Here is an 18,113-nt window from a genome sequence, read left to right as displayed (position 1 = left end):
CATCTGTAAACTGTGAGAAAATATGACCTCCTGGATCCTTTCTGACTCTGGATATACCATCAGGTGTTCACTGGCAAATATAAATAACAGAGGTTATTCAAAGGCTCAAAGTTTTCAAAAAACACAATCCATGTAAATTGCAGAAGAGAAAGTTTCTTAACAAATCTCTCAAGTAAGAACTGCAGGCTTAAGTAAAATATGAAATCTTACTGAGCTTTCTCCTGTCCCAATTCAGTCACAGCTTTTATCTTCTTCAAAGGATTTGCAAACTGGAATGGATGAGAAGCATTTGAAAACCAAACTAGTGGGAAACACAGTAGTGGGGCTCTATTAGTAAAAGAAACGATTGCTTTGAAAGGGGCCACAGACAGGATTCCAACCAGCCCAGAATGTTCAATTACGACGGAAAGAGGGGCCATACTGAAACAGTATTGTGCTGGCACAGATAATCAGGGCAAAGCCAGGATGGAGGGGAAAGGCAGAGATCAAAACCAATCTGATGATCAATGAGAGGAAAATAAGAAAAGGAAGTCTTTCATCTCTAGTCTGTGCTGTTTTCAGGTGTTTGTAATCCTGTGATCACTGGCAGAAGTTGAGCATTCAAGATCTCTACACTGAAAAAATGCTTCATGAAATTTGCTTAGTAAAACAAAAAAACAAAACAACTCTTGAGTTTGAAAGTCTTTCAACTATATGATCACTTGACATGTAAATTCTGTATTTCTAAGAGTTTTCATGCATTTGGAATTCATAAGCCATTGCCTTTTTCTCCCCAACTAGAATTTGGATAATTAGTAATGGCACATGAGTAATATCTCTACCTTTGGATGTTTCTTCTCCCCTCTCCCCCATGTCAAATATGACAAAATAACAACAGGAATAAGTCAGTATGTAATTGAAATTCTTTTGACTGGTGCACAGATTCTACAGGAAACCTTTGCTAAGCATTCTTTTTGCCTTAGGAAGAGGAGACAGACTTTTTTTTTTTCAAATCCCTAAATGGAGCTTTTGTTCAGTAAATATAAAATATACCTTATTATTTTAAAAGCAGTCTACTAATCCACAAAGATAGCAATAGAGTTCAATTCTCTGCAAGCATATAGAACCACTTTGTCCTCCCAGTTCCAGTCAGCCTGATAGATATATTGGGTAATTTGATGACCCTACTGACAGAAATTCTTTAAGGTCAACACTGGATAAATTAAATCAGCAGATATTACAAAAATCATTTCTGTATGGATCTGGAATGATTTATATATATTCTCTCCGCTCCTAAAAGATTCATCTCTCTAATTATATTAGTTTACATGACACTAAGTTAGCAGATTTTGAAGGCTTTCAATTTTCTTAAAATAGGGAAATATTGACTGGAAGTGTCTGTTATTGTTGTTCAGTTGTTTTCAGTTCTATCTATTGGACCTTTCCTGACTTCATTTGGGGTTTCTTGGCAGAGTTACTGGAATGATTTGCCATTTCCTTCTCCAGCTCATTTTACAGATGAGGAAACTGAGGAAAACTGGGGTCACACAAGTGGTAAGGAATTTGAGGGTAAAATATAATATGACATGGTAATTGGACATACATTAGGTAAAACTGCATCCATTAGTTAGATCAGTTATACTGATCATTCAATTCAGCAATACCAAGCGAGGTGGGAAAGCCTAAGCAAAGGCATGGATAACACAAGGAGAACGTCAAGTCAGCCTGGAAGGTTGGAACACAGAAGAGAATGGTTCCGTGTAATTAACCAGGTAGGATCACAGACTCAGAACTGAACATTTTCCACCTCATTTTATAAGGGAAGAAATTGAAACCAAAAGAGGTTCAGTGATTTGCTTAAGGTCACACCAATGATAAATGAGAGAATCAGAATTGGAACACAGCTCATCTAACACACTTCTTTTCCTTAACAGGTTGGAGGCAGAATGTATAAGGCATTGATTGCCAGGATGAAAGGTTCATAGTTTCTGATGTATATCAGGAAAGCAGTAAGAAGTCATTGAAACAATGTGACATGGTCAGGTCTGTGCTTTAGGAATATCAATTTAATAGTTGGTATAGAGAATGGGTAAGAGCCTGAATGTATGAAGACCAATTCAAGGCCATTATAATTTAGTCCAGAAGGGAGATAATAAGGGTCTAACCTAGCGTGATTGAAAAGGGACAAAAGAGAAAGCAAAGAGTCAAGGATGACTCTTAAATTGATAATGTAAGTGATTAGGAGAATGGTGAGCTCTCAACAGAAATAGGAATGATTTAGGGGAAAAAATCAGTTGTCTTAGACTTGTTGAGTCGAAGATGTCCATGGATATCTAGGTCTAACTATCTAGTTTTGTCATTCTAGCAAGTAATTGATATGCAGGACTAGCTTTCAGGGAAGATATGACGGTGACCCCATCAAGGGAGCATAGAGGGAGAAAAGACTGCTTAGGCAGAGTCATGGGATATGTTCAACTAGGATGGGATATGAGGGATATCCTAAGAAGGAGAAGGCAGACAGTAGGAGAACCAGGACAGATCAGTGCCATGAAAACCCAGGGAAGATAGAATGCCCAGGAGAAAGAAGACATCAACAATGCAAAGGATGCTGCAGAGAATGTTGCAAAGCATCATGAAGGATAAAGAATTAAAAAAAAAAAAGACTTTAGATTTAGCAAGGAAGAGAATTATGGGTGACTCTGAAGAAAGTAATTTCACTCTAGTAGTTCAGATAGAAGACATTTTAAGGGAATGGGGAGTGGGAAGTAAAAACTGATTGCAGTCAACTTTTTCTAGGAGTTCCCAAAATTACATTTTATCTATTTTGTACATATGTACATGTTGGGTAAGAATGTTTCACTTATCCTTAGTGTTCTCAGCAGTATCTGGTGCATAATAGGTATCTCATAAATCTTGTTGGTTGATTGGCTTTGAAAAGAGAGATATAAGTTGATAATTCAAGGGGAGTAGTTGGTCAAGGAAAGATTTTTTCCTAAATCTGGGAGATGTCTGGTAATACTTGTTGGCATCATGGAAGGATTTAGGAGATTAGAAGACATTGCTTTCTGGCAGATTGTTGGATTATGGGCATGAAGCACTGCATATGGTATTTAGCAGTGCAGTGAATAGAGCCCTAGGCTTGAAGTCAAGAAAACCCAAGTCTAATTCCTTAATTGTTATGTGACTATGCAAATTGCTTAACTTTTGTCTGCCTCAGTTTCTTTCAGTATAGTATGCTAATAATAATAATAATAGCAGCAACCTCCTAGGTTTGTTGTAAAGATAAAGTAAGATGATATTTTTACAGTGTGCTTTAAGTGAGATAAATAAGAGGAGGGGATTGGACTCAAAGACCTCTAAGGTCTTCCAGTTCAAAAATCTATGATCTTGTGAAATAGTTCATACTTATGGATGGTTTAGTTAGTTTTGTTGCACTGCTTTTGTCTTTTTTTAAATTTGTATTCCTTGTTACAAGGAACAAAGCTTGGTTGGCAAGAGGAGAGGAATATATTTAGAATGACAGTGATGTAAAACCAAAATATCAATAAAATTTAAAATTTAAAAAATTTCAGGGAAAAGAGAGAGATGGAAATCAATGCAACAATATTTATTGTTTTGTTATAACAAAAGTACTGTCTTAGGTGTTCAGGAAACTGACAAAAGTAAAACAATCCCTGATCTCAAGGAACTTATGTTTTACCAGGCTTGGAAGTAAAGTAGACACACAAGGGGAACAGAAAAGACAAAATCATTTCTGCAGTCCAGTTAAACAGCCTTCTTTATATTTTCCCATACATGACAAGTCATTTCCCATGCCTTTACATACACTGACCCCCAAAGCCAGGAATGTACTCTTTCCTTATCTCTGTCTCTCTGAGTCCTGAGTTTCTTTCAAAGCTCAACCTTCAGCTCCTCTACGAGATGCTTCCCTATCCCCACAGTATCTAGCACCTATTGCCCTCCTTGTCACCTTTCAGATACTTCTGTTACAGCCCCTTGAGGGTAGGGACTGTTTTATTGTTGGTTTTGTATTCTCAGCTTCTATTTTTTTTTTTAGGTTTTTGCAAGGCAAATGGGGTTAAGTGGCTTGCCCAAGGCCACACAGCTAGGTAATTATTAAGTGTCTGAGACCGAATTTGAACCCAGGTACTCCTGACTCCAAGGCTGGTGCTTTATCCACTACGCCACCTAGCCGCCCCCTTATTCTCAGCTTCTAACACAGTCCCAGTACTCCCATTAGATACTTAATAAATGTGTGTTGATGGATTGTAGGAAGAAGTTGACTTAGCAAAGGAGTAAATCCCAGACTTTGGGGGATGGCTTGTACAAAGCTCCAAAGGGAATAAATGGAATATCACATATATGGGACAGCTAGGTAGTACAGTGGATAAAGTGATGGGCCTGGGGACAGGAAGACCTGAGTTCAAATTTGACTTCAGACACTTCCTAGCTGTCTAGCCCTGGGCAAGTAACTCTGTTGCCTCTGCTCTTTGTTTGTAAAATGAGCTGAAGGAGGAAATGACAAACTACTACAGTACCTTTTTCAAGAAAACACTAATTGGGGTTAAGAAGTATCTGATACAACTGGAAAACAACTGAACAAAATCACTCCAATTTGTCTGGAATATAATTGGTACAAAAGCAGGTAATACATTTGAAATAAATAAATAAATAGGAAATAAATACAAAAAAGGCAGATTCATGAAATTTTGTCAGACTTTAAATACCAGGCTAAGAAATTTCGTTTTCTTACCTAGAAGTGAATGGAAAGCTGCTGAAGGTTTTTGAGTAGGGGAATAATATAATTATACTTATGCTCTATGAACATTATTTTGATGTAAAGCTGAATTGGAAAGAGGAAACAATAGAATTGGGGAAAACAGTCTTGTGCAAACAAAAGATAAGAGCTTTTAAACAGAATCAAGAGAAACAGGGCAAGAGACCAACCATCTTTGTGAGAGATTGCTTATTTCTGAGGTTCAGAGCTATCAAATGATTTCTCTAAGGTAAACTTGCTAGTAAATTACAAAGGTGAACTTGAAATCCAGCTCATCTGGTATTAAACAATCTCTTTCAAGGCACTGTATTCATATTTATTGACATATAAATGATCCATTTTGGGGAACATTTTTAATTGATTTTTTTCACCCTTCCTTCCATTTTATTAAAAGGAGTTTATTAATAATAATTCATAAGATGATCAATAATGATCAGCTAAGTTAAATTTCTTAATCATCTGTTGGCCATGGGCTGATAATGGTCACTCTTTTTATGAGTCTATGAAAAGCAAGTATGCCATTGATAAATTGAACATCATAAAAATGTAGCAAATCACAATATTTTCTTTTTTAAAAATTATTTATTCATTTTAAATTTATTCACAATATTTTCTAATGACAAATAATGGTTTAGGGATCATTGGCTGATTTGAATTATATTCTGGAGGCATCCCTTCATTAATATCATCATGTTTTGCTATTCTGGGACCCTCTAAAGCAACTATCAGTCAAGGTAAGAAAAATGGGGTATCAAGATGAAAACTCTGGAATTTCCCCAAAGTGATGCAATATGCTTTCAGTTTTTTATTTTTCCAATGCAAGTAATTTCAGGTATGAACCCAAGGTTCCTTCCACTTTAAAAATTCTACAATTCATGCCTCCCAAAACCAACTCATTTTAGCTAGAGGAAGTAGATATATGTGTGAAGAAACTAAATAAAGTTTCAAATGAAAAACCTCAAAAGGTCTAAAATCTGAGGTCAGTTTAATCTGGAGCTAGGTTAGCTAATGCTGTTCATAATTCTTAATCAGGTACAAAAAAATAAAACCAGAGATCACAGAACTAGGCCTGGAAGGGACTTTCAGGTTATCTAGTGCAACTTCTCATTTTATGATCAATGACTTACCTTTGGTCATCCAGGTAATAATTGGCTAAGCCAGGATTTCAACTCGGGTCTCAGAACTAGCAAGTTCAGTGCTCTCTCCACTATTCCATTTTGTTTTCTAACGATTAACTTGTTCTTATATATTTAATTCCATTTTACTTCTGCAACTAAAGATGTAAAGACATCTCAGCCACCTTTGCCAACGCAGAAAGGATGTGGACTCAGACAATTTCCTAACTTTAAATTTCTCTTGGGCTGTCCAGTGGTTCTACTGTCAGATGGCTTTTTTTAGCATCATCATAAATTTAGTACCATCACTGGGTAGTACTAGAGGCAGTTACCTTATCTGACTTCCTGAAGTGTACCCCCCTCCCTCCATCTCCTGAGGAGTGTGTGGGGGTGCTGTTAGGAGGCTTAGGTTGCTTACTGTAGGGTTTTTTTTCCCTAGTCCTCAGATACACTGACAATTTTGCTACTTCCTTGAGTTCTTTTGTATCTTATTTACCCTTCTTTGCTCTCAGGAACAATAGTCCTTTGACAGGATCTGTGAATTTCAGAGAATTAAGGAATCTTTTTAAGGACTAGAAATTTCCTCAGATTGGGAGATTTTGATCTGGAGTCAATTAATTTGTTTTTTTAAAAAAAATATTTTGATAATTGTATTTTAATATAATTGATTTCCTTTGTAAACCTATGTTTTTATGTTATACATTTAAAAACACTATCCTGAGGAGCTGATATATATAGGCTTGACTAAGACTACCAAAGGGGCCATGACACAAGAGGTTGTAAGAATCCATGGCTTAGAGGGGTTGTCTAATCTAATCACTTATTCAACAGATGAAGAAACTAGAGAAGTTTACTATCTTACCCCTGTGTGTGTATATTAAATGTTAGTTATTTGGGAGACTTAGGGTCTTCCCATTCAGATTCCAGTGCTCTTTCCACACTTATTAGTTGTTTACCCTGGACAAGTCTTTTAACTACTGTTTGACTCAGTTTCTGCAAAATGGAGAATGAGAACCCGTATCTCAGGGTTGTGAAGAGCAAATAAGATCCTATTTGTATGCACTTAGTTTAATGAATGCTTGTTTCCTTCCTTTTATTATGCTGTCTTTCTTTTGAATAAATGTTAACCAAAACAGACTAGCACATTGCTGAAAACCACTGACAAATATCAGCTTGGTGATCTTGGTCAAGTCACTTAAAGTCTCAGTTCTCCAGGCAACTTTCCCAAGATAATAAATGACAAAACAGTGGTCAATCTGTATTGATAGGGTTTTCTGGCTGGGAGTTAGCCCTCCTAAGGAAAACTTAGGTTAGTTCTAAAACATACAAATAAACAAAAAAATTTCAGTAAACTAAATGATTTCCTTCCCAGGAAATTTCTGCAAACTTAGCTGTTACTTCCCTGAAAACCTCTCCCAATCTAACAATAAACCTTGTAAGATTTTATGAAGAACATTTTTTCATGGTTGTCAAAGCTCTATCTTTGGACAAAGGTGCAGCCTTAGTAGTTAGAAGATGCATGAACAACCACTTCCTACTTCACTCATGACATGGTTGGTTTGCAGAGAGCAGCTCTTGCTCAGTTACTCCATCTCAAAGATGATTAGAAAATGATTCCTTTCAAGTTTCCTAATTGTACATGGCTTTATCATTCAGTTGTTTCAGTTGTATCTGACTCTTTTCAACCTCATTTCTGGTTTTCTTGGTAAAGATTCTGAAGTCATTTGCCATTTCCTTCTCTAGCTCATTTTACAGATGAGGAAACTGAGCCCACGTTCACTCACAGTTAGTACTGAGATCATATTTGAACTCTTGAAGAGGAGTCTTCCTGATTCTGCCACTTAGCTGCCCATGTACATCACAGCTACTAGCCAGTAAATACCAAACTGAAAGATGCTGATCTAAAAGGGATGGTAGTATTTAGCTAAAAGAAGGAAATAAAAGATATACTGTTTAATTTCTAATTTCTAAATCTGCTGAGGTTGCTAATAAACCCACAGAGCCATCAGCTGCTTGAGTTGGAAGAGAACCTAGAGATTATCTTGTTTTAGCCTCTGCTACAGCTCACCTAAAACCATTTTTTCCCCAAGAAATACCTTCTGAGAGACTACGTTTAGGTGAAACAAAAATAGAACATAATATCTTTTTTTATGCCTCTTCAGGGCTGACAATATTTCCTGATAAAGCACTCAACAATATATTTCTCAAAACTTCTTTCATATTTTAACAACACACAATCTTGCAAAATTTGTAGGAATCTTAGTAACCTTGGCATTTTCTTAGCTTCAGTTTGGCACTAATCAAAGATCAGAACAAAAACATACAGAGCTATGCTTTATTTTTGTTTAACAACAAACAATAACGATGGAATTCCTTATACTAGTGCAGGTCAGCACCTTCTCTGCAAGCAAGAGTCTCAGAGAATTGCTTGGGGCACTGAGAGACTAATTGATTTATCCAGAATTACATAGTTGGCATTGGTCAGAGGCTGAACTTGAACCCAAATCTTCCCGACTTCAAATTCAGCTCTCTATTCACTGGAGCACACTGCCTTATAACAACAACAGCAAACCCAAGTGATTAGGTTCCCATTACCAGAAGAGACTATTTAGTTAAAAATAAAACTGAACTGGACTAGTGGCACAAGTCTGAAGTCTGGGTCCTGAAAGTTAGTGACCATGTGGTGTCAGTAAGAGGAAGAAAGAGGGGTTTTCGTTTACTTCTCTTGACAAAATATTCAAGCTGATAATATTTGCCTTGGTATCTTCCTATGTCCCCTTTTGTCTTTCTGTTTCTAAAATTTCCCTCCCTAAGTTGCCCAGCACCCTTCAGAATGCTTTAAGTTCTCCCCCTCCCCTCCTCCCCTGTACTAGTCCCTGCTCTTTAAAACCTTCTAATTCTTTAAGCAGTGAAATTATTTACTTCCCTTCTTAATCTCTTACTTAGAAAAACTTTCTTCAATTGTGCTATTTGAAGAAAGGAAGAAATAAAATAAACTCACATTAATGTTTGAATACATTTTTTTTTTCTCAACGACATTTACTTTTAAAACAAGGATGTCGGTTAACCCCAATTCTTTAATTAGTAAAGGTTATTGGAAATGAAAAACGATCCCCACAGGAGGGAAATGTTTTTGTTTCAGGGAGTTACCAAGAAGGTAAGTCACTCCTGTTTTGGTTTCTGTCTCTAGGGTTAACTTCCTAGGGTAGTCCTGCTAATCATAGTTTCTTGCATTTCTGAAGTGTATTTCATTTCAATTCAGTTCAACAAACTGTCAAGTTCCTGCTATGTCCAAGACACTGAAAATATAGAAATAACGAAAAGTTAGGTTCTCTCTCATGGAACTTACAATCTATTTGGGTACTTGGGTGGGGGAGGGCTGATGTTATGGGGATTCAATGGAAAGTATCAGATCCCACAGGGTCATACAGTTAATAGGTGTCTCAAGTCATATTTGAAACAAGATCTTCCGGTCTCCAGGTCAAGCATTCTATCCTCTGTGCCAACTTGCTGCATTTCCTTTTCAGGACTCCTCCAATAATACTTCACCAATGGAAACAAATGAATGGGTGAAAACCATGGGCAGGCAGAAAGATTATGTGGAAAACCTCTGGAGTCAAAAGACTTAATTCAAGTACTGAATCCATCACCTCTATGTGTGTGATATTAGGCAAGTCATTTAACCTCTCCAGACCTCACTTTCCTCATTTGTAAAACAAAGGGGTTGAAGTAGATGGTCTCTAAGATCTTTTCCAATTTGAAATCTGTGATCTAGATAGAAGTAGCTTGCTTTGCCTAAACTCCCAGCCATGCTAAAAAGTACCAGATCTATGAGAACCCTCAGGTTGTGCTAGAAAAAAAGAAGAAACTGAATAATTGAAAAAAAAAAATTGATAATTTAAGTTCAGTTCCAATTGGTTTTAAACCAATGTCCGTGAAAAAATTTGTATAATCTGAGGAATCTGGTGAATTAAGATCAAATCTTCCAGTTTTACTAACAAAATACCTGGAGAAGTAACTGTTGACAATGCAGTGAATTGCTGTCTGAGGTCATTCAGTACTCCATATTTCTCAGCTTTCATGCTACTGGATGAAGATCTAAGAAAATTCAAGTGAGTTTTCTCAAATGCTTTTCCAAGTATTTTCTGTGCTTCTGAAACCCCTGTGCTTCTGAAGAGATATCTTTTACTGAAGATTGCATTCCAAGAATATAAGAGGGACATCTTTAAGTACCCAGGCTATGATGACACTTCAGGAACTTGGAGGCCTTTGCACTGAGTTGGATGGAACCTGACTGAGGCCAGGGTTTGGGACTGCCTCCAGTTGAAGTGATGGATTTAAATTCCACCTTTTGAAGAAGTTTAAGGAACAAGTTTTCCCAGTTGCTTATAATTCTATGATTTGTTTCTTCCGGCTGCTTTTAAGATCCTCTTTAGTGCTAGAACTCTAAGATTTGAAAGCTACACTTCTAGGCGAGTTGAATTTAGTCTTTCTTTGCTAGTATTGAATGTATCTGATAGAACACAAGTTCCAATTTGACCTTGTACGCTTACTAATTATGTTTTTGGATAAGTCACTTAACCTTTGCATCAGTTTACTCAACTGTAAAATGGGAATAATAATAATAATAATAATAATAATAATAATAATAACAACAACACCTACTTTTAAAAGTTCTTGTGAAGATTAAATGAGAACATTTGTTAAAAGTGCTTAACACAGTATGTGGCACAAATTGGGTGCTTAATGAATTTGTATTCTCTTCCCTTCCTTTCCCTTGGTATCCTGTGCATTGTACTGATTTTTTTTTCTTTTTCTTTTCAATACTTCTTGGAAGTTTTCTTAAATGATCCAGTAAAATGTAAGCATCTTGAAGGTATATTTAGTTGTTTTTGTGTTTCCAGTGCCTAGAATTGACATTAAATGATTACTTGTTGAGTTGAATTGAATAAGGTTCCAGGTAATAGGCTATAATAAGCAGTAGAAGACCAACTCCAAGTGGGAGAGCAATAAACTCTTTGCAAAATCTCCCTTTATTGAGGGTTCAAACTTTTCCAGTTAATTTTATTTGAACATTATCTTTCCTGTTCAAGACTAACTTCCTTCAGAGGAGGAATTGTCTTTTTCTTATTTACATTTCCAGTGCTTAACTCAAAACCTGACAAGGAAGCTGCCAATAAGACACCCTGTCATCAAAAGACTGGCAAACATAGAAACAAGAGTTTTGGCAGGGGGTAGAGTAGGTAAAGTTAGCAGAGAATGGATAGGGTGAGCAGAGAGTTTAGTCAGGGTTTATGAGTTCCCAAGCAAATGGACTCAAATGTTCCTAGTCAGATTGAATTTATACCCACCCTAAGCTTTCTAACTTCATCCCAAAATAGCGGAGGAAGAAGTATACCAGAAACCTGTCACTTGGTACCAGATATTTGAGATTTTGGAATCACAGGTACTTTGTTTCTCTAAGAATAAGGATCTTGAACAGATAAACTCTTTTTGTGTAAGGATACAGTGGTAAGAAATGAGATTACAGCAGAAGGTAACAAAGTAAAAGAATTTTTACCTCACCTAATGGGTAGCTCTGAATCACAGGCTTAAGGGGAACAGGAATTAGATGTATTTGACCACTGGAAGAGAAGTAGCCTGGCACTGGGCTAAACACTAGAGATATAAATTAGAAAAAGACAATTCTTCCTCTGAAGGAGATTTTACTGGAATGGGGAAGACATTGCTCAAATAAAACTAACTGGAAAATTTTTAGCCTCAGTAAAGGGAGATTTTGAGAAGAGTTCATTGTTCTACCCTCAAGATATCCCATTAGAAGGGAGAGGGCAACAGAGGTTGCTGAGAAAGTACTGAATTTCAAAGCTGAATTAATCTCTGTAGAAAGCATCTAGACTCTGGATACAAAAGCAAATAGCACAGCTGAGGGAAAATGAAATTAGCTGAAAAGTTCTGAGCTATCTTTAAAGAGAGGCTTCCTTCAGTTTAGATCTTTTTATTTTATACCTTTTCAGATTCCTGGCACTACAACTTCTTGTTGTAGTATGTCCTTCTCCTTTGAATGGAAGACCCAGCACTCTTCAAAAGACACTCCCTCTAGTACTTATTGCTCTTTTTCTCATTTTCCCAGAAATAGTCAGAAAAAGAATAAGCAACTCACAGAGATTGATTCAACCACCACTCATAACTCTGTGACTTTTGTCACCAAATTGAAACTTTCATCCTTGGGGGGTAGGGGCTAATTTTTATTTTTCTTCATATCCCCTAGGGCTTACTTAGCACAGTGTCTGACATACTTAATACATTTTGTTGATTAATTGATAACAACATTAAAAATGAGAAGCAGATATACTCACTGTTGAATATCAGACTTATAAGAAAAAAAATTGCCAAGGACCCATTATATTCTACCATCTCCAGAAACACTCTCTCTGAGTTTCTTGCTTCAAGTTTTAATAAAGGATTTGTGGGACAAGAATCATTAATATTTAACAAGTTTGAAGGTTTAAACATAACTTCTTATAAAATTCCCAGTCTTATTCATATATAGGAATATCTTTAAGGCATGGGAAAGGTAATCTCTATGAGTACCCTCTTTTAAATTTTGTCTCTCTTTTAAATTTTGTCTATTTCAGGTATTTGCTGAGAGGTAGGAAAAGGAAAGGGAAGGAGATGCACCTAAAAGTTTAGTGCCAAAACCAAAAAAAAAAAAGCCAAACTACAAAGTAAACAAAAAAATCCCCTAATCTCAAGGGTCATAGATCAATGATCACCCCCAAATTCCACCCAATATTATCAGGAGAAAATATGATATAGTGGATAGTACATTGAGTTCAAATCTCACCTCTGATAACTTTCTAACTATGAGACCCTGAGTAAGTCACTTAACTTCTCTATGTCTCAATTTCTCCATCTGTAAAATGAAAAGGTTGAACTTGATAGCCCCTTAGGTCTTTTTTATTTTAAGTCTATGTTTCTATGACACCTCCCCTGATATTTTTTCTTCAGAATTCCTCAGACATTGCCTTTATGAATTTTGTTTTTCCTTTCAATACTATTCTTGATCATTTTCACCAGTATTTATAAAATATTGGCAGTAGCATTGAAGAGGATGATTCTCTATGATAGAATGGAAAGAACATTGGATTTAGAGTTAGAAACACTACTTTTATGGAGCAATCTATTGAATCTTTTTGAGTTTCAGTTTCCAAATCTAGAATATGAATATAAATACATTTAAACTGATAACAATTTTCAGAAAGAAAAGAGATAACTTGGGTAAGATGTTTTGTCAGCAGAATGTGTTAAACAAACACAGTTGTTTTTGTGATAACTCCTGGCTCCCAATTCCTTGGGAGGAAAATTTATAAAGATAGTTATGAAATATACTGCTTGAGTTGAATTTCTGAAAAACCTGATAAAATTTACATGAATTGATACAAAGTGAAGTGAGCAGTCAAGAGAACATAAGAACAGCAATATTGTTCAATGATAAATTGTCAAGGACTTAGCTATTCTCAGCAATACAATGATCTAAGAAATTTCTAAAGGACTCCTTTTGAAAAATGCTATCCACCTCTAGAGAAAGATCTGATGGAGTCTGAAGAGAGATTTAAAGTATACCAATTTTCACTTTTTTTTAATGGTTTTTTTCCCCTTTGGATCTGTGTTTTCTTTCACAATTTAATAAGGTGATATATTTTTCATGATTGAATACTAAAACCTACATCATATTACTTACTGTCTCAGAGAAGGGTGGTTGTGAGGGAAGGAGAGAGAAAATTTGGAACTCAAAAAAATTTTAAAATAAATGTTAATATATAATCTTTATTAAAGTGCTTATCATCATCTTAGGGAGGGAAGAGGTGAGAGAAACAGGAAGAAAATTTGGAACTCAAAATTTAAAATAATTAATGCTAAAATTATTTTACATGTAATTGGAAAAATGAAATACTTTTAAAAAACAGTGTTTGATTTTTGATAGCTTATGATTAGCTATCAAACATGTTTTAATTTTTTTTGAATATCTTTTTTCCCACATTTCTACAATAGTCATGTTGTAAAAGTAAACATAACCCTCTCCCCACAAACATACACAGAGAAAGAAAAACTTCAAAAACAAATAAATAAAGTGAGAGAGAAAAAAAAGTGAGTTTCAGTCTATATTCAGAAGTCTTTGGGCTGGGTAGCATTTTTTATCATTGAATCCATCAGAGAAATTGCTTCAATATTTTTTCCACAGTTGCTACTGCTAGCTGTATTTCCTTCCATCTAATCCCCCCAAACCCCCATCTATTCTATTCTATTCTATTCTATTCTATTCTATTCTATTCTATTCTATTCTATTCTATTCTATTCTATTCTATTCTATTCTATTCTATTCTATTCTATTCTATTCTATTCTATTCTATTCTATTCTATTCTCTCTCCCTCACTGTATTCCCTAACACCAACATAGGAGTGATGATCAACCTTAATGGATTTACTCATTCCATCACTGCAACAATCAGGTACAATTTGGGGGTATCTGAGATGGAGAATACCATCTGTATCCAGAGCAAGAATTGTGGAGTTTAAACAAAGACCAAAAGACTATTACTTTTAATTTTCAAAAAATCGTTATTTTATGTAATTTTGTTTTCTTATGCTCTATTTTTTTCCTTTAAGGATATGATTTATCTCTCATCACATTCAACTTAAATCAATGTATACCATAGAAACAAATGTAAAGATTAACAGAATGCCTTCTGTGGGGGGTTGGGGGAGGGGAACAAGATTAGGGGAAAAATTGTAAAGTTCAAAATAAATAATTTTTAAAAAAACTAACCACACCTCTCCCTATTTCCTCTTTGCTTTACCTCTAGGGTAAGATAGATTTTTATACCCAATTAAGTGTGTATGTAATTTCCTCTTTCAATGACAGTAAGGGCTCTCTCATTCCCCCTCACCTTCCCCCATTTCACTCCATTGCAAAAGCTTTTTCTTGCCTCCTTTATGTGAAATAGCCCTTTCTACCTCTCCTTTTCCTTTTTCCTGGTACATTCCTTTCTTGTCCATTAATTCCATCTTTATATTATGTCTTCAAATTCAACTCTCTCCTGTACCTTGTCTATATATGCTCTTCTAACTGCCCTAATAAATGAGAAGGTTCATATGAGTTTTCAGTATCATCTCCCCATGTAGGAATACAAGCAGTTCAACATCATTAAATCCTTCATAATTTGTCCTTTCCATCCATCCTCTCTATGTTTCACCTGAGTTCTGTACTTGAAAATCAATTTCTATTTAGCTCTGTTTCCTCAGTAAAGTTTGAAATTCTCCTATTTCATTGAGTAGCCATCTTTTACCCCAAAAATTATGTTCAGTTTTCCCGAGTAGTTGATTCTTGGTCATAATCCAAGCTCTTTTGCCTTCTGAAATATATTCCAAGCCCTACTTGCCCTTGTTGCAGGAACTGCTAAATCCTTTGTAATCCTCACTGTAGCTCCACAATATTTGAATTATTTTTTTCTGGCTGTTTGTAATATTTTCTCCTTGACTTGGGAGTCCTAGAATTTGATTATAATATTCCTGGGAATTTTTATTTTGGCATGTCTTTCAGGAAGTGATCAGTGGATTCCCTAAATTTCTATTTTACCTCCTACTTCTAAGATATTGGGGCAATTTTCCTGGATTATTTTTTGGAAAATGAAGTCTAGGCTCTTTTCCTGGTCATGACTTTCAGGTAGCCCACCCAAAAATTTTAAAATTATCTCTCCCAGGTCTGTTTTCCAGGTCTGTTCTTTTTTTCCAATGAAATATTTCATATTTTCTTCTAATTTTTCATTTTTTTGGTTTTGTTTTATTGTTTCTTGATTTCTCACAAAGTCATCAGCTTCCCCTTAGCTCCATTCTACATTTGAAGGAATTATTTTCTTCAGAGAGCTTTTGTATCTCCTTTTCCATCTGGCCAATACTGCTTTTTAAGGTATTCTTCTCCTCATTGGTCCTTTGGATTGCTTTTTTTTCCCATTTGATCTTCACTAGTTTTTAAGATGTTATTTTCTTTGGTATCTTTTTGTATCTCCTTCACCTAGCTGCTGACTTGGTTTTCGTGGTTTTCTCACATTTCTCTCATTTCTCTTCCCAATTTTTCCTCTACCTCCCTTACAGGATTTTCAAACTCTTATTTTGAGCTTTTCTATAATCTGAGACCAATTCATATTTTCCTGGGAGATTTTGGATACAGAAGCTTTGACTTACTCTAACATCTTGACTCTACTCCCATATGGAAGCTTTGATTTTATCTTCTGAATGTGTCTTTTGATTTTCCATAGGACCAAAGTAATTGTCTATGATTTTTTATTTTCTTCTGTTGTTTGCTCAATTCCCCAGTCTATGACTTGATTTTAACTCTTTGTTAAGGTGGATTCTGCTTCCAGGGTAGAGGAGGTACTGTCCCAAGATTTTAAGGGTTTTTGTATCTGTTTTCAGGGATACCCCCCCACCCATGGACCTCAATACTTTCAAGGCTTTATGAAAGACTCTGACTCCTCTCCTGGCCTGTGCTCTGGTCTGGAGATGACCACAAGCAAAAGACCTCTGCTCTGGAATTGTGGGGAGGGTTCCTGCTCCACTAAGGCAGTAAAGCTCTTTTTCCTAGGACTGGGGCCCCAGACTGTGACCTGGATTTGAGCATGGGCAAAGAAATAGAGTTCTGCCTTGGAGATAGCACAGAGCTCTCTGCAATCTCCCCTAACCCCCTTACCATTCCTGGGCTGAGCACTCTGGAAGCAGCTACTAAGTGACTCCTGGCTAGGTGGCTTCCCGGACCCCTGGAACCGGGTCTGTGCTGAAGCCTGCACAGGGCTTCACACTCACTCTGGTAAGGCAGAGCTTTCCTGGTGACCTTGAAAGTTTTTCTTGGCAATCCCTGGGCTTAGAGGTCTAGAAATTGCCACCAGTGCCATGCACCCTGGCATCACAGGGAACTAGGTGCCCCACGGGCTGTTCCTGGATGGCTGGAGCTGGTTTGCATGGTGTGCCTTGGGCTGTGCTGTGGTCCTTTCCAACTCCAGTGTAACAGACTCTTCCCTTGGATTTTCCAAGTTGTCTTGGGCTGGAAAATTATTTCATTCAGTCTTTCTGTGGATTTTGCCATTCTAGAATTTGACTAGAGTCATTAATTTAAAGGTATTTGGAGTGTCTGGGGGAGAGCTACTGGGATTTCCTGCTTTCATTCCCCCATCCACCTCAGACATGTTTTCTCATCATCTCTCCTGCTGGCCTACAGCAGGTAGTTGGACGTAGGACATTATGGAAAAGTATAAGAATTATAGTTAGCACATGCCAGGTTTTCCCTACCTTCTCCCCCCCCCCAACTTTTGCAGTTATTTTGTCTAATTTATGCCCTTCTTCTTCTTTTTGCTACTTTTATTATCATCTCACTTTCCTCATCTGAAGATGTGTTGTGAGGAGAAAATCTAACTTGAGGCTTTCCATGGCCATTAATTTATCACAGGCTGGCCAAGAAAATCATTACTAGTGCACCCCCAAACCCTCAGAAATCCTCTAATAGTAGTTGCTTTCACTGGTTTATCTTCTGGAGAAGAGAAGACCAAAAGAGAACATGATAGGTTAGAGGCACTTGCTAGCAGTGTGATGATGGGCAAGTCATTTAGCCTCTCTGACTATTTTCACATTGGTGAAATGGGGACAAAAGCCCTTTTGCTATCTGCAGGGTCATTATAAATTCAGTAGAGCAGCTAGGTGGCATGGTGGATAAAGCACTGGCCCTGGAGTCAGGAGGGCCTGAGTTCAAATCCAACCTCTAATACTAGCTCCTGACTCTTACTCACTGTATGACCTTGTACAAGTCACTTAATCCTGATTACCTCCCATTCAAGGTTCTCAAATCATCCTGATTCACATCTGTCCACTGGACCCAGATGGCTCCAGAGAAGAAAGTGAGGCTGGTGACTTAGCACAGCCCCCCCCCCCCCATCCAATTCACATGCATGTCGTGGTATCACCTCCCTGAAGTCATGATCTTCTTCAAGAATGTAGGGCAAACTTAAGCAGCAGCAGCACATAGCAGTTACTTAACAAATACTTACTGACTAGTAGTAATATCTAGCATTTATATATGTATATAATGTATATAAAACACTTTACAAATACTATCTTATTCTTCACAAAAACCCTGGGAGGTAGGTGCGATTATTATAATATCCATTTCATATATGAAGAAACTAAGGCAAATG

The 18,113-nt window shown here is 36.6% G+C and overlaps 1 protein-coding gene and 1 non-coding gene across 4 annotated transcripts in view; both read right to left on the bottom strand.

The window, feature by feature from the left end:
- Window positions 1-18,113, bottom strand: part of LOC141500776 (FYN-binding protein 1-like) — a 114,716-nt gene that overhangs the window by 70,934 nt on the left and 25,669 nt on the right. The gene's annotated exons all lie outside the window — the stretch shown is intronic.
- Window positions 17,062-17,130, bottom strand: LOC141503874 (small nucleolar RNA SNORD109A). The gene has a single exon (XR_012473158.1). It is a non-coding gene; the product is annotated as a small nucleolar RNA SNORD109A (small nucleolar RNA).

This window comes from Macrotis lagotis, chromosome X (assembly GCF_037893015.1).
Source record: "Macrotis lagotis isolate mMagLag1 chromosome X, bilby.v1.9.chrom.fasta, whole genome shotgun sequence".
In the NCBI taxonomy this organism is placed as follows: domain Eukaryota; kingdom Metazoa; phylum Chordata; class Mammalia; order Peramelemorphia; family Peramelidae; genus Macrotis; species Macrotis lagotis.
Note: the sequence above shows the minus strand (reverse complement) of the source record. Positions and strands in the feature narration are given on the sequence as shown.